Source organism: Rutidosis leptorrhynchoides, chromosome 3 (genome assembly GCF_046630445.1).
Source record: "Rutidosis leptorrhynchoides isolate AG116_Rl617_1_P2 chromosome 3, CSIRO_AGI_Rlap_v1, whole genome shotgun sequence".
Classification (NCBI taxonomy): Eukaryota; Viridiplantae; Streptophyta; class Magnoliopsida; order Asterales; family Asteraceae; genus Rutidosis; species Rutidosis leptorrhynchoides.
In genome coordinates this window covers 89,852,225-89,877,009 of record NC_092335.1, presented here as the reverse complement: position 1 = coordinate 89,877,009, position 24,785 = coordinate 89,852,225, and positions in this window count along the sequence as shown.

Genomic DNA, 24,785 nt, shown 5'->3' with positions numbered 1-24,785 from the left:
AGTATGAATTCTTAAAGTGAATTATTAAAGTATGAATTATTAAAGTGAATTATTAAAGTAAATTATTAAAGTATGAATTATTAAAGTTAAAGTAAAATAAAAGTAAAATAAAGGTAAAGTTAAAGTATAGTAAAAGTATAAAACTATATACGTATAATATGCGTATAAGTATATATAATATTAATTTAAATCGTTATATATATTTAATAAAATAAAATATAAATATCGTTATCTTTATCATACTGGTTAAGTAATGAGTTGTCAAAAGTGGTTCTAGATATTTATAAAAGATATATACGTTTTAATAATAAAGTTCTTTTTAAACTGAAAACGTTTTTTGTACTTTTGAAACTAAATTAATGGAATATTATGGAAACCAATTCTCCACTAACTTTTGTCTAACTTTCGTAAATGACACTTTTTGTTTTTATTTATAAATAGCTTTACAAATTATTCTGAATATCGTTAAGAGGAATAGATTTTCTCAAATCATAGTGGACCTCTCAACATAGACTTGTAATCATAATTCAATGTTTCTGATAATTCAATCATTTAATATATTTTTTTAATTTTGTCGAAAATCATATTGAAACAAATACGTTCGTGTAAGGTATTATACGTTTAATACTTTATTAATATTCTCAAGTTATAATATATATATACATATACATATCTATTTATATATAACGGTTCGTGAATCGTCAAAATTTAGTCGAGGTTATAATGAATGTATGAACACAGTTTAAAATTCTTGAGATTTAACTTAACAAACTTTGCTTATCGTGTCGGAATAATATAAAGATTAAAGTTTAAATTTGGTCGGAAATTTCCGGGTCGTCACAGTACCTACCCGTTAAAGAAATTTCGTCCCCGAAATTTGATAGAGGTCGTCATGACTAACAATGAGAATGTTATTATAACGATTATAGAGTTTTATCATGTTCAAGAAGAATGGATAAAATAATTCGATCACTCGAAGCGTGTGAGTGAAGTTATCGTAAATGAATGAAATAAGATAATAGTGATTCGTCATATCTTTTGACGTCATCACGATTGATCTCCGAAAAGAAACTCTTTGTAATCTATATTGGATTTGATTATTCGGCGATTAAGGAAATTATGATCCTCTTCGAATTAATGCGATAATCCATTTTGATTTCTCTGTCGGATATTTCACTATAAATCCACCTCATTTGTTTTCTTACAACTCACACCTTCTCAACTCATATTTTAAAGTATTTGTCAATATGCTTCATCCAGTGCTGATTCTTGATATACTCCTCACTTTCATATATGTCGCTCTTCTTTTTCATCTGCCTCCGGAAAAATCTATTTACTTCTACTATACTCTTGGTTTTATAGTGTTTTTAGTTCTCCCGTGTCTTTATATTGCTATATGCATTGATATATATGGTTTGTGATTTCTGGGTTGTTGTTGGGTTTTATATCTTCCCTTATATTTCAAAGTCCTTGCTTCTTCTATAATCATTGTCATCCCCAATTAATGCTCTCTTTTATTTGCTGCGATTTATACCCCAATTTCTATTTCGGAGTTTTGTCCTTTCGTTTCTTCTTCTTGCGATTAAGCACCGCTTGTAATGGTCCAGAATTCGCATATATGAATTTCGGAATGAACATTGTTAATGTTCTAAGAAGGAAATTATAATGGCACGATCTTGACTTGTCAAATTACTAGAATACCTCGAAAAAGGCCGAATCATCAAGAAATATTTTCTTGATATTTTAGAGGTTAAAGAGAATACAAGAGTCGTGTAACATAGCACATGATGACGTTATGATCTGTGAATCATCACGTTCCATTTAGAAACTCAGCATGACTTACTGTAATATAATCACGTTGATCAAGTGTCATTATATTATACTAGTTCATGCTTCAGTTCCCAACACTACTTCAAAAATATTCCTATTTTAAATTCGAAAGTTTCAGAATTTAGAAACTAAAATAGTTTCTTTTATGATGTAATACAGACAGTACGAAGAGGTAAATGATTTTAGATAAGAATAATTATAGAAATATCTTCAGAAATATGGAGGATATTTATAATGAAAGATACGATGATATCTTAAAATTTCTAATATCAGAGGATGATGAAGAATATTGTCCGTAAGGGTTTAGAGTCAGGAGCAAGGTATTCGATAATGACTTCAGCAGACACGGAATCATTTGGATTCTTTGAAGGTAGATTTTGTCCTTGTGATTTATCCACAGGCTTCTTCATGGTTTGCTCAATCCGTATTTTTCAGTACCTAATATTCTCTTTTTCTGAGCTTTGCCAACACACTACTCTTTATCATCAAACTTTTTACTGTTAAGGTCGTTTATAGTTTTTGCTGCTTCATCAGTATTTCGAGAACTAGTTCGCAGTTTAGGGTGTTTTTCAGAAACTTCACATTCAAAGTATATAAGTCCAGAAGATAGACACATATAATTGTTGGCGTAGACATGCTGCGAGATTTCAAAATACTGATTGCTAATTTCCGATGATTCGTATGGTAATTCTCGTTACAAGATGCAGATGAGTAAATGATGGGGTTTTGATAAATATAAAGATTTTTCGGAAAGTCAAAGATCAATGAAGTTATTAATAAGTTTACTGCTAATGTGGCGAGATATGAAAGGTTCCCCGGTAATATTGATGAAGAGGTAATCATTATAATAAGGCTTATTCGATTGAACAATTGAAGTTGGTTTGCTGGAGCTGTGACAAAACCGTCTATTTTTAGAAGGGATTGAAAAGTTATTTTAGCTAGTAAATGCCAAAAGGTCTGACATGGATACATGTTAAATTATGACTTTGGTTTCAAGAGTTTTTTAGGTACGTAACTGTGGATAACATGTGGTTGGATCATCATCTCGATTGTTCATTATTTGAAGTGTCTTCAGGTATTTCGAAGGGCTTAAATACAGATTATAATCGTTAATATACATACGATGTTCTAACACAGTTTAGAAGCTAAAGTATAGCTTTGAAAGATGTAAGAATCTAAGAGTGATGATACCGGTTATAACTTGAATTGAATTCGGCAATTTCAAAATCAGAATATGTAATTAGATTTTTGAATGAGTATGGTTGTTTTGATTTTTATAAAAGAATGTATATTGTTGTGAAAGTAGGGAGTATAATGGATGATTTGCTGAATCAGATTCGAAGAATGTAACATATTAATTGTGAATTTATATATCTCTCGGGTATTACCTACCCGTTAAAAAAAATGTCACAATTAATATTTTGTACGAAAGAATTTTATTACAGTCTTTATGGAAATATATGTGTATATTTCTTCAGATGTAATATAGATTTAATGAGTTAATATTAAATTAAACTTACTTGATTTATGGTTAAGGCTAGGATAGATAATTTCTAAACTTTAGAAATTACATAATCGTCGTTGAATATTTTCCCAATGAAGTTATGAATCAATACTTCATCGTTGTGGTATTCCTTAGTATCTACAGGGCGTATGACGTCAATGCTCATGGGACAGATTGTGAAGTTGAGGTTTGTGATGCGGTTGTTGTTGGTGGTGGTAATGGTACTGTTGATGTTGTTGATGGTGGTACTAGTTATGTTGCTGGTGCTGCTGCTGGTGTTTGTAACCTTTGCACCATATTCTCCAAAGCCACTACCCAAGCGCGAAGCTCGTTGACTTCTTCTATTACACCGGGGTGATTGTCGGTTCGGACGAGTGGATAAATAAGATCTAGAATTTGGTGTAGTATATAATCATGACGAGATACTCTGGAAATGAGAGAGAAAATGGTGTTTCGAATAGGTTCGCCGGTAAGTGCTTCAAGTTCTTCACCAAGAGGGCAATGTGGTGGATGGAAGGGATCACCTTCTTCTTGTCTCTAATGATTAAGGAGGCTACGGATCCATCCCCAATTCATCCAGAATAGATGATGACTAATTGGTTGATCCATTCCGGTCACACTGCTTTCGGAACTTGAGTGGGATTCCATTTCGGAATCCGAGGGACTTGAACTAATGATGAATTCCATTTCGTATGATTGAATAAAGAATTTTTCGATATGAAATGATTTTCCGGCTATCGTGTGGTATTCTAATTATATAGAGCAAAAGGTTTCGTAGATTACGGAGGAATTTACGGAATATGTCAGGTAAAGTTTACAGTAACAGATACGCTAAGATATGAATTAGCAGATACGCTAAGATATGAATTTTGTCTATATACTATTCATACAATCAATGCAATAAGATGTGTCTAGACTAAGAATGATAAGCAGATAATTTCCGACAAAAATGATGAGCAAAACTTTTGACATGCAGACACGGTCGAAGTCCAGACTCACTAATGCATCCTAACGACTATCAGTTAGACACACTAATGCAGACCTGGTTCGCTAAGACCACCGCTCTGATACCAACTGAAAGGACCCGTTCATATACATTATAAACGATTCACAATAGTTGATTACATCGCAAGGTATTTGACCTCTATATGATACATTTTACAAACATTGCATTCGTTTTTAAAAGACAAACTTTCTTTACAACGAAAGTTAACGGAATGCACACCATTTCATAATACATCCAACTATAATTGGCTTAATAATAATCTTGATGAACTCAATGACTTGAATGCAACGTCTTTCAAAATATGCCATGAATGACTCCAAGTAATATCCTTAAAATGAGATAATGCACAGCGGAAGATTTCTTTATTACCTGAGAATAAACATGCTTTAAAGTGTCAACCAAAAGGTTGGTGAGTTCATAGGTTTATCATAACAATCATTTCAATATATTAATAGACCACAAGATTTCTGTTTATAAATATATGTACACTCGCAAGTGTATAAAAGTATTCTATAAGTTGTAGGCACCCGGTAACAAGCCTTAACGTTCATGTTTTACCCTCTAAAGTACACCAGATCAGGTGTGTTTAAAATAACCTCGAAGTACTAAAGCATCCCATAGTCAGGATGGGGTTTGTCAGGCCCAATAGATCTATCTTTAGGATTCGCGCCTACCGTACATAGACAAGTAGTTTAATGTTACCAAGCTAAGGGTATATTTCTGGTTTAAACCCACATAGAATTAGTTTTAGTACTTGTGCCTATTTCGTAAAACATTTATAAAATAGCGCATGTATTCTCAGCCCAAAAATATATATTGCAAAAGCAATTAAAAAGGGAGCAAATGAAACTCACAATACTGTATTTCGTAGTAAAAATACATATAACGTCATTTAACAAGTGCAAGGTTGGACTCGGATTCACGAACGTATCAATATTGAGATTCAATATTGCAAGAAAGTACGTAGACGCAACGGAGATGATAAACACTAGATTGACCTCACGAGCATACCCATGAACCATACCCATCACCTCCATAGCTATAACCCATAATTTCCTTAGCTTTGACTCATTCAAAAAAACTATTTTGAAATCACTCGGACAGAACTCCGTCGTAATATTTTATGTATACTAATAATATCTTGAAATAATACAAAGAAAATATATATATGTAATTCGATTGAGAGAGTTTAGAGAAATATATTTTCAAGTTTTTATGAAATAATGAAACCTATTGAATTCTATTTATATTAGATTTTTGAATTATTAAAGTGAATTATTAAAGTATGAATTATTAAAGTGAATTATTAAAGTGAATTATTAAAGTATGAATTATTAAATTGAATTATTAAAGTGAATTATTAAAGTATGAATTATTAAAGTGAATTATTAAAGTGAATTATTAAAGTATGAATTATTAAAGTGAATTATTAAAGTATGAATTATTAAAGTGAATTATTAAAGTAAATTATTAAAGTATGAATTATTAAAGTTAAAGTAAAATAAAAGTAAAGTAAAGGTAAAGTTAAAGTATAGTAAAAGTATAAAACTATATACGTATAATATGCGTATAAGTATATATAATATTAATTTAAATCGTTATATATATTTAATAAAATAAAATATAAATATCGTTATCTTTATCATACTGGTTAAGTAATGAGTTGTCAAAAGTGGTTCTAGATATTTATAAAAGATATATACGTTTTAATAATAAAGTTCTTTTTAAACTGAAAACGTTTTTTATACTTTTGAAACTAAATTAATGGAATATTATGGAAACCAATTCTCCACTAACTTTTGTCTAACTTTCGTAAATGACACTTTTTGTTTTTATTTATAAATAGCTTTACAAATTATTCTGAATATTGTTAAGAGGAATAGATTTTCTCAAATCATAGTGGACCTCTCAACATAGACTTGTAATCATAATTCAATGTTTCTGATAATTCAATCAATTAATATATTTTTTTAATTTTGTCGAAAATCATATTGAAACAAATACGTTCGTGTAAGGTATTATACGTTTAATACTTTATTAATATTCTCAAGTTATAATATATATATACATATACATATCTATTTATATATAACGGTTCGTGAATCGTCGGAATTTGGTCGAGGTTATAATGAATGTATGAACACAGTTTAAAATTCTTGAGATTTAACTTAACAAACTTTGCTTATCGTGTCGGAATAATATAAAGATTAAAGTTTAAATTTGGTCGGAAATTTTCGGGTCGTCACAATTAAATCATTGGAAACAAGAAGAAGGTGATCCCTTCCATCCACCACATTCTCCTCTTGGCGAAGAACCTGAAGCACTTACCGACGAACCTGTTCGTAATACCATTTTCTCTATTATTTCCAGGGTATTTCGTCATGACTATATACTATCTCAGATTCTAGATCTTATTCATCCACTTGTCCGAACCGACAATCACCCCAGAGTAATACAAGAAGTTAACAAACTTCGTGCTCGAGTAATAGCTTAAGAGAATATGGTGCAAAACTTACAAGCACCAGCAGCATCACCGGCAACAACAGTACCACCAACAACCCAAGTTTCAACATCCGCATCTCAAGCCTCAATTTCACAATCTGTCCCATGAACATCAACATCATACGCACCATAGATACCAAGGAGTACCAACAACAATGAATGATGAGGTATTGATCCATAACTTCATTGAAGAAATATTCTGCGAAGAATATGTGTTTTCTAAAAGTTTTAGAGATTACTTATTCTAGCTCAAACCAAAAAGAAAATGAGATTAATATCATATTAACTCATTAAATTCATGATTATATCAGAAAAAATATATATGTATATATATTTTCATAAAGATTGTAATTAAAAAGTCTTTCGTACAAACTGTTAATGATGAAAATATTTTAATGGGTAGGTAATACCCGAGGAATATTTAAGATTTCACATTAATAAGTTACACTGTACATTCTTCGAATCTGATTCAACGGTCATTTATTATCCTACTTACACCCACAGATATATGAATCCGTTCACCACAGAATAATCATTTTCATTCAATTTCATATTTGGATTTTGAACTTATCAGAATCCAACAAGTGGCATAATGAAGAAAACATTTGACAAAATAAAATTTGTTAGAAACAAACAAATTAACTATGAGGAAAATGTTGTTAAGAATCCACGTTAACGAAATCCTAGCTAACTGTTCCTAGCTAACTGATTACATTTTATTTATCGCAATTTATATTCTCGCAATTTTATTTATCGTCATTTAATTTCTGTTATTTATTTTACGCACTTTAAATATCGGGACGCGTATACAAGGTTTTGACATATCATATCGACACATCTATATATATTATTTGGAATAACCATAGACACTCTATATGCGGTAATGCTCGATGAAACAACCCAAACCGTATTTCCATACAATATATATATATATATATATATATATATATATATATATATATATATATATATTTTTTATTTCATATTTACGCGCCAATAAAATATGTAAACCATTCCACAAGTTTCATTTAAAACGTACCACAATTTAAATTTTACAAGGCACTAAACTATCCAAAACGTTAGGCCAACTTCCAAAGCTAACAAATCCAAAAGCGTCCCCTAACAATAAGGCGGGATCTCTAATCCAAACGAATGCCCTTACCCGTGTCCATGCCAGAACCTATAAAATGGTAAACAACGAGAGGGTAAGCAATGCTTAGTGAATGCAATAATTATACATACATATATATAACCCATTTAACCCCTAAATGGTCATACAAGCCTCAAGTACACAAAACCCTAGCCATAAACCAATTAAACTCAAAACATAGAGTTAAGACTTACCAATACAATCATAACGTAGCTAGAGACGTAGGGAACAACTTTAAAACTCGGACTTGGGTTGAGTTCTCTCTCACTAAACCCTAACTCTCTTTCTAAGATTTAATAGATGAAGGTGAAGATGTGATAAATGAGGATTGGGTAAGGTTGAATCAGCTTTAAACTCCCCAAAACCGGCCACAAGTGAAAGGACTATTATACCCCCAAAAGATGCCATTTAAAATGGCTAAAAAGTCATTTCAGCGACATTTGTCGCGTTTCGTGACACTTCGTCGCGTTTCGCGACACCAGGACGCGATAAACAGCACTCAAACACGACAAAGTGGTCAGAAATCACCATCAGAACTTGTCTCGTTTCAAGCATGTTTGTCACGGAACGCGACACACCAAAACGCGACAAACCGCACTCAAACTCGACAGATTACCTTATGTACTCCAATTTCACTTTTAAAACATCCCAAAGTCAAACGTGTTCAAAGCATTACATCCAAACTATTAAATAATCATTCTTGGACTTCAAATGATGCCCTGAGCATCATGTTTAGATAAACGGGGTGTTACAACTCTCCCCCACTTGAATCGGAGCGCGTCCTCGCGATCCAAGCCGCATGACAAGCCGGAAGATACACCAATACAAATTCTTCGGGTTCCCATGTAAACTCAGAACCTTTACTACGACTCCATTGAACTTTAAAAGTTCTCACCTCTTTATTTCTCAACCTATTTACCTTTTCATCGAGTATAGCAATCGACTTCTCAACATACTCTAATTTGTTGTTTAATTCAATCTCGTCTAACGGCACCCATGAAGAATCATCCGCAAGACACTTACGAAGATGGGAAACATGGAATGTATTATAGATCCCCGCAAGATCTTCGGGTAATTCCAAACGATACGCAACTTCGCCAACACGAGCTAAAATCTTAAACGAACCAATAAACGGAGGAGCTAACTTTCCTCGTTTTCGAAACCGAATAACTCCTTTCCATGGCAAAACCTTAAGCATCACCATGTCGCCCTCTTGGAATTCGATCGGTCGCCTTCGTTTCTCGGCATACGACTTTTGTCTATCTTGAGCCTTTTTCAAATGATCCCGAATCATATCAATCTTGCTATTCATTTCTAAGACCAAATCGGTACTCCCGATTTCCCTTTGACCCACTTCACCCAAACAAATCGGGGTTCGACACCTTCGCCCATAAAGCATCTCATATGGTGACATCCCGATACTAGTATGATAACTATTATTGTACGAGAATTCCACCAAAGGTAAATGCTCGTCCCAACTACCACCAAAATCAATAATACACGCCAGTAACATATCCTTCAAAGTTTGGTTCGTACGTTCGGTTTGACCGTTCGTTTGAGGATGATACGCCGTGCTCAATTTCAATTGCGTACCTATATCTTCATGAAACTTTTCCCAAAACCGAGATGTAAAATGAGTATCTCGATCCGAAATAATAGATATAGGAACTCCATGTCGAGAGATTACTTCCTTGATAAACAACTTAGCCAAGGTCTCCGACGATATCGCTTCCTTGATGGGAAGAAACAAATCACTTTTCGTCAATCGATCAACTATAACCCAAATCGAATCAAATTGGGTCCTCACCGTCTTTGGTAACTTTGTGATAAAATCCATGGTAATGTGCTCCCATTTCCACTTCGGGATTTCCAACGGTTGTAACTTACCATACGGCTTTTGGTGTTCGGCTTTAACTTGCAAACAAGTGACGCATTGCTCCACATACTTAACAACATCACGTTTCATGCCCGGCCACCAATACTCCTTCCTTAAATCAAGGTACATTTTTGTTGCGCCCGGATGAATGGAATACTTTGACTTATGTGCTTCATCAAGTAGCACTCGTCGATAATCCCCCATATTAGGCACCCACACTCTTCCTTGAAAAGACAACAAACCATGCGAGCCCATAGTAATGAACTCCGATTGCCCCACTATTCGTTCCGCATGCTTGTTGTGAACGTAAGCCTCTATTTGAATCACACCAAGTTTTTCAAGAAAATCATTAGTAATAATCATACGTAACAATCCCAATCGTAACGCCGGGTGGTGACTCTTTGCCCGGATGATAAAGTATTTCACAATCATAATCTTTTACCACATCCATCCACCTACGTTGGTGATAATTCAAATCTCGTTGATTGAAGAGGTGTTTCAAACTCTTATGATCCGAAATAAATCGTACTATTGACACCATACAAGCAATGGCGCCAGATTTTCAACGCATGCACAACCGCCGCCAACTCAAGATCATGAGTCGGATATCTCGTTTCATGTTCCTTTAGTTGTCAAGAGGCGTAAGCGATGACTTTACCTCTTTGCATTAGAACACAACCGATCCATTTAATGAAGCATCACAATAGACCGTCATATCCTCCACACCTTCCGGCAACACTAACACCGGAGCTTGACACAACTTCTCTTTTAACAATTGGAAAGCGATCTCTTGCTCATTTTCCCAATTAAATCTTGCATTCTTCCTCATCAATTTCGTCAATGGAGAAGCAATCTTAGAAAAGTCTTGGATAAACCGACAATAATAACTGGCCAATCCGAGAAAACTTCGGATTTCCGTAGGCGTAGTCGGTCGTCCTCTGATGACCCGGAAATTTCTGACCAAATTTAAACTTAATCTTTGTATGATTAACATTTTCGACACGATAAGCAAAGTCTGTAAAACTGAATCTCAAAATTTTTGAACTACTTTCATATATTCAAATACCTTTCGGTTGTTCTTGACAATTCGCGAACAATTATATGTATATATATATATATATACTATAACTTGAAAACGTAACAATGTATTAATTGTTTGATACTGTACATTAAACTTATTAGTTTAAATATTTATTTGAATATATATGATAAGTTGGAATATTAATTGTATGAATAATTTGCGACGTATATTTAAAACGTGTTTATGAATGTTGAAAATATATATTAACTTGGTCATAAAACGATTTGTTATTATATATATATTAACAAATAGCGAGACGATGATTTATAGAAGTAAATGACCAAAATACTCGAAAGTTTAAGATATACTTTGAGTGGTATAGTTTAGGAATAATTTAAGGCTATATTTTGACAAAGGTACGTGACACGAAATGTAAAATACAAGTTTTCTCAGCGTACGAAAGGACATTTGAAAAACTGGAACCGGGACATAAGTCGAGTGATGACGTACGACTTATCGGAACAAAAATTACAAGTCAACTATGCATGTGAATTTAATATAATATATAATTAATTATATAAATTAAATATATTATATAAAATTATATAAAATTATGTCGACAAACAAAAAGTTAAAAGTTTGTGAGCTGTATTAGAGGGCCATGCAATCGCATGGCCTTGAAGCACAAATCCCATGCGATCGCATGGGGTACTTTTTCAGAAAAGGTTCTATAAATTGATCGAGTTCTAGATTAATTCCTACACAAACATATTTATCTATATTACTCCGTATTATATTTATTTATTATTATTATTATTATTATTATTATTATTATTATTATTATTATTATTATTATTATTATTATTATTATTATTATTATTATTAAGATTAATATTATTATTATTAATCTTATTATTATTATTATTATTATTATTAAGATTAATATTATTATTATTATTAATCTTAATTAGTAGTATTAGTATTATACATAAAATATTACGACGAGGTTATGAGCGTGTCACTTTCAAAATGGGGTTTCAAGCGGGATAGAGCTAAGGAAATTATGGGTAATGTTCGAGGGTATATTTATGAATCAAACCTAGTGTTTATCATCTCCGTTACGTCTACGTACTTTTCTGAAATATTGAATCACAATATTGATACGTAAGCATTTATATTTTATCTTTTATATACTAATAGTGTATCCATGTCTAGTGCTCGAGTATATATATTTATACAAGCTTGTATGCTAAATTTCATCGTTAAACAGTTTATGATGAATCACGAATTAAATACATATATTACTGGTAAAAGGTATATGATATACATGTTTTTGGAAAGCTGGCGAAAAATCAATAACTTTTCTTTTTGACACCGAATAGTTTCGATAAGCGGATTAAAAGATATGATCAACTGAATTATGATTGACGTTAATTGAAATTACTTTTGAATCTGCAATTAAGATTTAAACAACTTGTTTACGAGATTGATAAAATGGATTTTTGAATATTACCAACCGAGTAAATGAATCCTTATATAAGGTACGTCTCGTTTTGTTGAACTACTGTCAAAATTGACTTTTTGAAACGACTTTGGATAAACTTTTGTATGTCGATCTCGAGCATTAGGATTGTGATACACTATGACCTGACCTAGCTTGATAGATATTTATTGACCAACATATGTTCTCTAGGTTGAGATCTACGATTATTTGGTAATCCGAGTTTCGGTCACATTATGATAAACAACTTTATGTGCTGCTAAGGTGAGTTTCATTTGCTCCCATTTTAATTGCTTTTGCAATATATATTTTTGGGCTGAGAATACATGCACTTTAATTTAAACGCAATGGACACAAGTACATACTAAATTCTACACCGAGTTTGAACCGAAAATCCCTTAGCTTTGGTAACTAGTAATTGCCAGTTATAAGAACTGGTGGGCGCGAGTAGTTGTATATGGATCCATAGGGCTTGACATCCCCGTCCGAGCTAGAGCACTAGCCTTTTAACGGACGTATGCTATTTGAGAAGCGTACACGTTGGTTTACGTGTATTTTTAAGATGATTATACAATGGGTACAAATTATATATACGTTAAGTTTAGTTACCAGGGTGCTCAATTTCGTAGAATATTTTGATAAACGTTTCTGGATGGAACAACTGAAATCTTGTGATCCACTTTTATGTACAGATTATGCAAAACATTAAAGCTATGAACTCACCAACCTTTGTGTTGACACTTGTTAGCATGTTTATTCTCAGGTTCTCTAGAAGTCTTCCGCTGTTTGCTTACATGTTATACAAGCTATGTGCATGGAGTCTTGCATACTTTATTCAAGAAAATGTTGCATACACAAAATAATCACCATGTATCTTATTTTGACTGCATTGTCAACGGAATTACTATTGTACACTATTATTTACGGTGATTGTCTATATATAGAAATCATCAGATGTCGAGAACCTTTGATTTAAATATTCATTGATGGTGTGCCTTTTCTAAAGAATGCAATGTTTACAAAACGTATCATATAGAGGTCAAATACCTCACAATGAAATTGATGAATGACGTGTTCGTCCATATGGATTTGGAGCGATCGTCACAGTTGGTATCAGAGCGTTGGTTGTAGTGACCCGAACTTTTCCATGTTTATATATATATTAAATGAAATTATTATTTACATGATTAAGTGTTTCCAACATGTTAAGCAATCAAACTTATTAAGACTTGATTAATTAAAATAGGTTTCATATAGACAATTGACCACCCAAGTTGACCGGTGATTCACGAACATTAAAACTTGTAAAAACTATACGATGACATATATATGGTTAAATATATAGTTAACATGATTTTATTATAAGTATGTATCTCATTAGGTATTTTAACAATGAGTTATATACATAAAAATGAGACTATTAATTTAAGAAACTAGAAAACGATATATATATAACGATTATCGTTATAACAACGTCTTACTAGGTACATATGAATCATATTAAGATATTGATACACTTGGTTAATTATGTTAAATGATAAGTAAATATATTATTAAGTGTATTAACAATGAAATACATATGTACAAATAAGACTACTAACTTAATGATTTCGAAACGAGACATATATGTAACGATTATCGTTGTAACGACATTTAACTGTATATATATCATACTAAGATATATTATATATCATAATATCATGATAATATAACAATTTAACATCTCATTTGTTATAATAAACAATGGGTTAACAACATTCAACAAGATCGTTAACCTAAAGGTTTCAAAACAACATTTACATGTAACGACTAACGATGACTTAACGACTCAGTTAAAATGTATATACATGTAGTGTTTTAATATGTATTCATACACTTTTTAAAGACTTTAAGACACTTATCAAAATACTTCTACTTAACAAAAATGCTTACAATTACATCCTCGTTCAGTTTCATCAACAATTCTACTCGTATGCACCCATATTCGTACTCGTACAATACACAGCTTTTAGATGTATGTGCTATTGGTATATACACTCTAATGATCAGCTCTTAGCAGCCCATGTGAGTCACCTAACACATGTGGGAACCATCATTTGGCAACTAGCATGAAATATCTCATAAAATTACAAAAATATGAGTAATCATTCATGACTTATTTACATGAAAACAAAATTACATATCCTTTATATCTAATCCATACACCAACGACCAAAAACACCTACAAACACTTTCATTCTTCAATTTTCTTCATCTAATTGATCTCTCTCAAGTTCTATCTTCAAGTTCTAAGTGTTCTTCATAAATTCCAAAAGTTCTAGTTTCATAAAATCAAGAATACTTCCAAGATTGCAAGTTTACTTCCAAGTTTTCTAAATCCATTCCAAGTAATCATCCAAGATCAAGAAACCTTTGTTACTTACAGTAGGTTATCTTTCTAATACAAGGTAATAATCATATTCAAACTTTAATTCAATTTCTATAACTATAACAATCTTATTTCGAGTGGAAATCTTAGTTGAAATTGTTTTCGTGTCATGATTCTGCTTCAAGAACTTTCAAGCCATCCAAGGATCCTTTGAAGCTAGATCTATTTTTCTCATTTCCAGTAGGTTTATCCAAGGAACTTGAGGTAGTAATGATGCTCATAACATCATTCGATTCATACATATAAAGCTATCTTATTCGAAGGTTTAAACTTGTAATCACTAGAACATAGTTTAGTTAATTCTAAACTTGTTCGCAAATAAAAGTTAATCCTTCTAACTTGACTTTTAAAATCAACTAAACACATGTTCTATATCTATATGATATGCTAACTTAATGATTTAAAACATGGAAACACGAAAAACACCGTAAAACCGGATTTACGCCGTCGTAGTAACACCGCTGGCTGTTTTGGGTTAGTTAATTAAAAACTATGATAAACTTTGATTTAAAAGTTGTTATTCTGGGAAAATGATTTTTATTATGAACATGAAACTATATCCAAAAATTATGGTTAAACTCAAAGTGGAAGTATGTTTTCTAAAATGGTCATCTAGACGTCGTTCTTTCGACTGAAATGACTACCTTTACAAAAACGACTTGTAACTTATTTTTCCGACTATAAACCTATAATTTTTCTGTTTAGATTCATAAAATAGAGATCAATATGAAACCATAGCAATTTTAAACACTCAAAACGGATTTAAAATGAAGAAGTTATGGGTAAAACAAGATTGGATAATTTTTTTCATTTTAGCTACGTGAAAATTGGTAACAAATCTATTTCAACCATAACTTAATCAACTTGTATTGTATATTATGCAATCTTGAGATACCATAGACACGTATACAATATTTCGACCTATCATGTCGACACATCTATATATATTTCGGAACAACCATAGACACTCTATATGTGAATGTTGGAGTTAGCTATACAGGGTTGAGGTTGATTCCAAAATATATATAGTTTGAGTTGTGATCAATACTGAGATATGTATACACTGGGTCGTGGATTGATTCAAGATAATATTTATCGATTTATTTCTGTACATCTAACTGTGGACAACTAGTTGTAGGTTACTAACGAGGACATCTGACTTAATAAACTTAAAACATCAAAATATATTAAAAGTGTTGTAAATATATTTTGAACATACTTTGATATATATGTATATATTGTTATAGGTTCGTGAATCAACCAGTGGCCAAGTCTTACTTCCCGACGAAGTAAAAATCTGTGAAAGTGAGTTATAGTCCCACTTTTAAAATCTAATATTTTTGGGATGAGAATACATGCAGGTTTTATAAATGATTTAAAAAATAGACACAAGTACGTGAAACTACATTCTATGGTTGAATTATCAAAATCGAATATGCCCCTTTTTATTAAGTCTGGTAATCTAAGAATTAGGGAACAGACAGCCTAATTGACGCGAATCCTAAAGATAGATCTATTGGGCCTAACAAACCCCATCCAAAGTACCGGATGCTTTAGTACTTCGAAATTTATATCATATCCGAAGGGTGTCCCGGAATGATGGGGATATTCTTATATATGCATCTTGTTAATGTCGGTTACCAGGTGTTCACCATATGAATGATTTTTATCTCTATGTATGGGATGTGTATTGAAATATGAAATCTTGTGGTCTATTGTTACGATTTGATATATATAGGTTAAACCTATAACTCACCAACATTTTTGTTGACATTTAAAGCATGTTTATTCTCAGGTGAATACTAAGAGCTTCCGCTGTTGCATACTAAAATAAGGAAAAGATTTGGAGTCCATGTTTGTATGATATTGTATAAAAACTGCATTCAAGAAACTTATTTCATTGTAACATATTTGAATTGTAAACCATTATGTAATGGTCGTGTGTAAACAGGATATTTTAGATTATCATTATTTTATAATCTACGTAAAGCTTTTTAAACCTTTATTGATGAAATAAAGGTTATGGTTTGTTTTAAAATGAATGCAGTCTTTGAAAAACGTCTCATATAGAGGTCAAAACCTCGCAACGAAATCAATTAATATGGAACGTTTTTAATCAATAAGAACGGGACATTTCAGTTGGTATCCGAGCGTTGGTCTTAGAGAACCAGAATTTTACATTAGTGTGTCTTATCGAGTTTGTTAGGATGCATTAGTGAGTCTGGACTTCGACCGTGTTTACTTGAAAAATGATTGCTTAACAAATTTTGTTGGAAACTATATATTTTTAACATGTGAATATTATGTGATATATTAATCTCTTAACGCGTTTGATATTATGTGATAGATGTCTACCTCTAGAACAAGTCCCATTGACTCACATAATAATAATGAAGAGTCAAATGTAAATTGGAATGATTCGTGGACTGATTCACAAGTTCCCGAAGAGGAACCGGAAGAAGAGTCGGAACCGGAAGAAGAATCAGAACCGGAAGAGGAGGAACCGGAGGAGGAAATAGAACCGGTGGGGGAAATAATAAAATGGTTAAGTAAAATAAAATCCTCCACCAACCGACCAAGGTTAATTATGGTCAATGGTGTTTCCGCCAAGGAAGCAAAATATTGGGAGAATTACCAATTCTCCGATGAATCGGATTCCGACGAGAATTCCGATGATGTTATAGAAATTACCCCAACTGAATTTAAAAAGGCAAAAGAAAATAATAAGGGAAAGGGCATAAAAATAGAGAAATCTAATTCCAACCCCGATGAACTTTATATGTATCGTCAACCCCCGAAGCCTTTAAGTTGTAACAATGACCCGGGAACCTCTAAACCACCAGGTTTTTCTAAACCGTTGTGGAAAACAACAGCTCGTATTAGCGGAACATCATATATCCCTAGAAACTTGGCAAAACGAACCAAAACCGAAGAAGAAACGAGCGAGTCAGAATAAGATAGTTGTATTCGTGTGGTGTAATATATGTAATATAGTGTGCTTATGCTTTATGATATATGTAAAAATTGCTTGTATTAATAAGTAATTTTTTTTATGAATCTAACTCTTGTCTATTTTACAGTTTAAAAACACAAAATGGATAGACAACCCAATATTTTAAGAGACCTACCCGGAGACATGATTGATGAAATCTTGTCTAGAGTCGGTCAGAATTCCTCGGCACAACTATTTAAGGCGAAATCAGTTTGTAAGACATTCGAAGAACGTTCCAAGAATGTCTTGGTTTATAAGAGACTTTCGTTTGAAAGATGGGGGATATTACATTGGGAAACCCATAAGTTACGATGTGTTTACTTTGACGCATATATTGCGGGGAACCCAAATGCTATTTTACGCAACGGGTTAAGAAATTATTTTGACTCAATGTATCCGAATATAGGACTTCATGATTTAGAAAAGCGGCTAACATGCAACATAAAGAAGTATGCTATGCTTACGGGTTAGTAATGTTTGCTTCTCACCAAAGTGAGAAAAAGAACATCGGGCTACAACTATTAAACAAAACATTCCCACAAGTGACGGAGTCGGTAATTGGGGTAAGAAATGAGGTTTTTAGGTTATTACGAGACTGTTGGTCATTACGTAACCCTCGTCCCTTTGACGACGTTACAACACGCTGTCTTATCAACGGACATAACGGTTATGTTCCACAAGACCAAGGATGGGAAGTAGTCCTAGTAAAACCAGAATACATGACTTGTTTCTGGACGTATGAATTACGTGTCTTTATTGCCTTTGCTGAACGACTTGTGTACTAGCTAGAATTATATTCACAACTATCTTGTATCAAAGTTATTGTGTGCTATATTTCATGCTTTATGTAAAATAAGCGGTATTGTAAGTTTGTAAAATATTGTATAAAAGTTTGAACGCGAAATATTATTATAATCAGTTTTTCATATAGAATTGTAGTAGTTGAATTGTATATTAGCTACTAAGTATGAACTTAACGGGTAGGTACTACCCGAATTTAAACTTATAAAACGCTAATATGAAGAAAAAGCTTTTATAAATGAGTTCATATTATGCTACGAAATACTATTAACTACTCTTAATATTCTGTATGATTAACTTGTTCCATTTGACTATTTTGAAGGAAATGGCACCTACTACTCGACACACCGTGAATATGAATGAAGAGGAATTCCGTACTTTTCTAGCTTCAAACATAGCCGCAGTACAGGCTGCGCTACATACCAACAATAACCTTGGATCTAGCAGTACAGGAAATCGTGTAGGATGCACCTACAAAGAATTCAATGCCTGCAAACCTTTGAAATTTGATGAAACCGAAGGGCCGATCGGATTGAAACGGTGGACCGAGAAGGTCGAATCGGTGTTTGCCATAAGTAAGTGTACTGAAGAGGACAAAGTGAAGTACGCTACGCATACCTTCACAGGTTCTGCGTTAACATGGTGGAATACCTATCTAGAGCAAGTGGGACAAGATGATGCGTACGCACTACCGTGGTCAGCATTCAAGCACTTAATGAACGAGAAGTACCGTCCCAGAACCGAGGTCAATAAGCTCAAGATAGAACTTAGAGGGTTACGAACCCAAGGATTTGATATTACCACGTACGAAAGACGATTCACAGAATTGTGCCTATTGTGTCCAGGAGCGTTCGAAGATGAGGAAGAGAAGATCGACGCGTTTGTGAAATGATTACCGGAAACAATCCAAGAAGATATAAGTTCACACGAGCCCGCCTCCATACAACAGGCATGTAGAATGGCTCACAAACTAGTGAACCAGATTGAGGAAAGAATTAAAGAACAGACGGCTGAAGAGGCCAATGTGAAGCAAGTCAAAAGAAAGTGGGAGGAAAACGATGATAAGAATCACCAATACAACAACAACAGCAATTACAATAATAATCGCAACAATTATCCCAACAATCGCAACATCAATCGCAACTACAACAAATGGCCCAACAACAACAACAACAACAACAACAACAACAACAGCAGCAACTACAACAATCATCCCAACAACAATAACAACCGCAATAACATCAACAATCAGAAGCAGCTATGCCAAAGGTGTGAAAAGTATCACTCGGGGTTCTACACCAAATTTTGCAACAAGTGTAAAAGAAATGGTCATAGCGCGGCGAAGTGTGAGATCTACGGACCAGGGGTTAACAGAACTAAAGGAACAAATGGTGTCGGAACAAGTAATGGCGGAGCAAGTAGTGTCGGAGCAAGTTATGCCAATATAGTTTTTTATAAATGTGGAAAACCGGGCCACATTATTAAAAATTGCCCGAACCAGGAGAACACGAATGGACAAGGCCGCGAAAGAGTTTTCAATATTAATGCGGCAGAGGCACAGGAAGACCCGGAGCTTGTTACGGGTACGTTTCTTATTGACAATAAATATGCTTACGTTTTATTTGATTCGGGTACGGATAGAAGCTATATGAGTAGAGATTTTTGTGCTAAATTAAGTTATCCATTGACACCGTTGGATAGTAAATTTTTACTCGAATTAGCAAACGGTAAATTAATTTCAGCAGATAATATATGCCGGAATTGAGAAATTAAACTGGGTAGCGAAATATTTAAGATTGATTTGATACCAGTAGAGTTAGGGAGTTTTGATGTAATAGTTGGCATGGACTGGCTGAAGAAGGTGAAAGTAGAGATCGTATGTTATAAAAATGCAATTCGCATTGTACGAGAAGAATGAGAACCCTTAATGGTGTACGAAGAAAAGGGCAACAAGAAGCTACATCTTATTAGTAATTTGAAGACACAAAAACTAATAATAAAAGGTTGCTATGCTGTTGTAACATCCTCAATCGGGCCTAGATGTAAGATTACTAAAGTACCCTTAAGTTAGTATTGAGTTACTATGTGCTTTTATTTTTATTTAATATTTATTATTAAATAATGATGTGGTTAGGACCAGTTTGTGACAAGGGTCACAGAACAGGTTTGTTTATCTAATTTGGACTTCGTTTGGGTTGCCAAATGATGTACGAAAGATATCAGATAACTGATAAATACCCGTGTGTTGTGATGTATGAGTTTTAAGACTCATAAGTGTTTGGTGGGAGGGTTATTCTTTCATTTTTCTAGAAAACTCCCAAACCCTCCCGTACCTTCATCTCTTTCACATACCAAACCCTAATTTCTAATCTTTGTTCTTGAGCTCAAATCATTTACATTTTCGTGTTCCTTATGATCTACTGATTCTATCAAGGTAAGAATCACAAGTTTTCATGATTTAATCTTCAAGAAAATTGGGTTTTTGTGATAGTTTTTACAAAGTGGGTAATTTGGGTCAAAAGAGTTGAATTTGATGTTGTTTGAGTCCAAATCTTGTGGGTTTATGTTTCTTGATGTATAGTGTCTTAGATTTGGTCAGTTTTGAGGTAAAAATCGAGCTCTAGAGCAAGAATTAGATGCATTTGGTTGAAACCCGTCACTTTGGTAGCTGCTACTGCAGATGAACTACCCTCGGCCGATGGTCTCTGACCATCGACCGATGGAGTGAGACGATCGGTCGACGGACTAGACGATCGACCGATGGTGGAAGTCCTTCGACGAACGGTTGAAAATTTAACGATCGACAGATGGTGTAGTCCACCGGCCGATGGAGTAGTGACGATCGGCCGATGGTCTTAGACAGTGAAATTTTTACTAAGTGTTGATTTCTAGCCGTTATGCTGTCCGTTTGTATTTTGAGATTTTGATGTAAATTTCAAAAGTGCACAAGTGTTAAGGAGAAAAATTTTAGCGGATAGATTTTCTGACAAAATTTCTATATTTGTGTTATTTGGTGTTTATGGACATAAACTAACTCGTGTATATGTATTTCTCAGGAGAAAAGGAGAAAGAGAAGGTTCAGTGATTAGATAGCTGAACACCTTCTCGTTTGCTGGTAATCGGTGGGTGGGACTAACTGGAGAATATAGTATATTGTAGCATGTTATATTATGATTGCCATGCTTGTTAGATATACTTATTGTTGTGGTTAGTTAGTTCTTGTGATGACTGCATGTTAGTTGATGCTTGTCTGCTGGAGCCCAGTGCGTCCCTATTGTGTGGTAGCCTCGGTAGGAGAGATCAACCTGCGGGTTGGGTTCCTCTGTGGTAGCCTAGACAGCCGTGGTGTATATATATGTGAATGACGCGTCCGTCGCGTGTGGATTATGTATATACATACGGTGGTGGAGGAACTTCTGGTAAGCCCCAGTCCGATCAGCTGGTGGTTAATGGTTTGGCCGAGCTGCCAGAGTCTCTGTAGACGGCACTTGGGTGATGTTTGTGCGTTAGACTATGTGACATGATTAGTATAACACTTATGTATGCTATGGCCTGTAGTTAGTCGTACTCACTTAGCTTCGTGCTAATTCCCCTCCATCTCCTCCCTGCAGGTTATTAGCTTTTGTAGAGATGATGCTTTTGGGGAGAAGACGGGGCATGCTGATGTTATGTTTGACAGGAGCCAACTCTGATGTGTCTTTTCCTATAAAACTAAACTTTTGTTGAAATGTCACGTGACACTAGTTATGTAATAAAATATGTTTATATTATTGTAATGGTTTAATTAACGTTAATGCTTCCGCCACGTATAAAAAAAAAATCAGCGGTGTCACAAGTTGGTATCAGAGCCACTCATGTGCCGTTGGGGGTGGTGGGGCAAACCTCATCGAGGACGATGAGTCCCTAAGGGGGGGGGGGGGTGAATGTAAGACCCTAGGCAAATCCCACATCGCCCACGAACATGAGTGATCATGGGATTATAAGGTAATACTCACGCTTAAATGACACAACGCGTTTTGGGATCACAGGTTGAGTAGAAGTGCGAGTACGTTGTGGTTAAGCGTGCTCGGGCGAGAGTACTACCAGGATGGGTGACCTCCTGGGAAAGTGCTTCTCGTGTGTGGTCGCAAGAAAAAGCCGTGCGCCTGCGGGCAAAGCGGACAATATTGTGGTCATGTTAAGCTGGGGTGTTACAGAATGGTATCAGAGCTTAGTTTGGCAGCATGTGCATTGTGATCTACATGTCATGTTCCCAAACTTAGAAGAGTCATGTCAAACATAACATGCTGGGGATGGGTTAAGTGAGTATTAGGACAGGTTATGTGTTAGTTGTTAGTACTAACCGAGTTTATACTAAGCTTTGGTGTAAGATGATGTGCAGTACAGGTATGATTGATAGTGACGGTAACGCTGTGACCCCAACGCCCCTAGAACAGTTAGAGCTGCAGAGTACAGATTTATATCAGGTGAAGAACCCCGGAGACAGATGTCAAGGTTGTAAGGACAGTTATTGAAGATTCAGGGCAGGTAATATACGTTAGAGCAGTAAGTACAAGTGGACTTAGATATTATACTTCAGATCTGACGGTCTAGTCAGTGTCAGGTGGATGTTCAGTTTCTGCTTAGATGTAACCGCGATGGATAATATTTTAGTCACCGATGATACAACCTCGACAACAGTTCGACAACCGTACTATTATCTGATACAGAAGCATTCGTCGCCAGTAGTAAAAGTAATAAAATAAAGAAAAAGATTCTGTTGGACGGAGTTGGTGTACTCGACCTATTAGGTATTCCAGGTTAAATTGATCAGTGAATTAGGAAGTTTATTGGATTTAATCAAGTAGAAGGATAAAGATGAAACGATATGGGTTCTTTGTAAAAGATGAGGAGTGACAGGTACATGTTGTTCTACTTCGGGGTATGATTCCTTCTTGCGATGTTAAATGTGGGATGTGGTATGATAAATCAAGAGGCGAAGTTGGATTCTTGCAGAGATAATATATATATATAGAGGATTTATCAACTTATGGGATACAAAGCGTTACAGTGTTCAGCAAATCAGAGACTGAGTTCTGGGGTGGGGTCCGGGGCACAGACATTATCAGCCGGGTGATCTTCTGCTCTTGTTGTTGGACAGGAGAGGACAAACCCCACAGATGATATAGTTGGAGCATGTTAGATGTTGACGGAGGCTTGTGATACATAAGATGACTTAAATGCCGGTACGTGTTTTATTACATTTTGTAATTTGTTAGTGCATATTGTAAGTCGTCATTTGTGGATATGTATGCTTCATAAATGTTGTTTGATGTGGTAGTGGAAACGGTTAAATGGGCTTAGAAAATTTTCCTTTTTAGCTAGTACATAGTGGCTTAGTTACTGTAGCGTGTTTACATGCTAGTTTGGATTTGCTACTTTTATTGTGTGCAACATGTTAGATTTGTTAAGTACCATGCTTTAGGTATTAGTTAGTATGACTGATTTTTATTGGCCTGTTAGTCCGGAGTTGATCTGATATTGTTATGCGTACTTTGGTTGTATTAAATTAAGACTTGTAAGAAGTCTTTCTCTTTACCATAGACCATTGACTGGTTGGACACACGTAGTGACCAGTGGGGACTGTTTAGGTAGTAGTTCCCTTATTTCTTGACCCGAGACTTGTACCTTAGTTTGTGGCCGTATGATATGTAGTCTGTAGGTTTACAGACTGTGACTGAAACAGTAGGTGACTGGCCTAGTAGTGATATTATATGCTGGGACTTGTTGTGTGGAACCTGTAGGGTTGTCAAGTAGAACTATCTTCCTACTTTGGTTTAACATCACCTTGTGTGTGGTCCTTAGAAATTTATTGGGGGAGGCTTTCCTTATTTGGCCTCTTGAGGAGATAGAGACAGACTTTGACTTGACCTTAGATTAGATAATAATTGTACTACTGACTTCAAGATCAGTGGAAGTGTCGGACGATGTTTTGGGAATATCGTGGCTAGTATTTTCTTAGAGTAAATTGGTATGGTTTGACCATGATTATTTCCAACGGTAGTGAGATCTCGTTAGTTGACAGTTGTGACTATATATGGCGGGAATGTGGGCGGTGAACCGTCTGAACTCTTTAGAGAATATGTGACTTTTGACTTAGAATTGTGATTGGAACATCGTTGGAATTGCATAGTA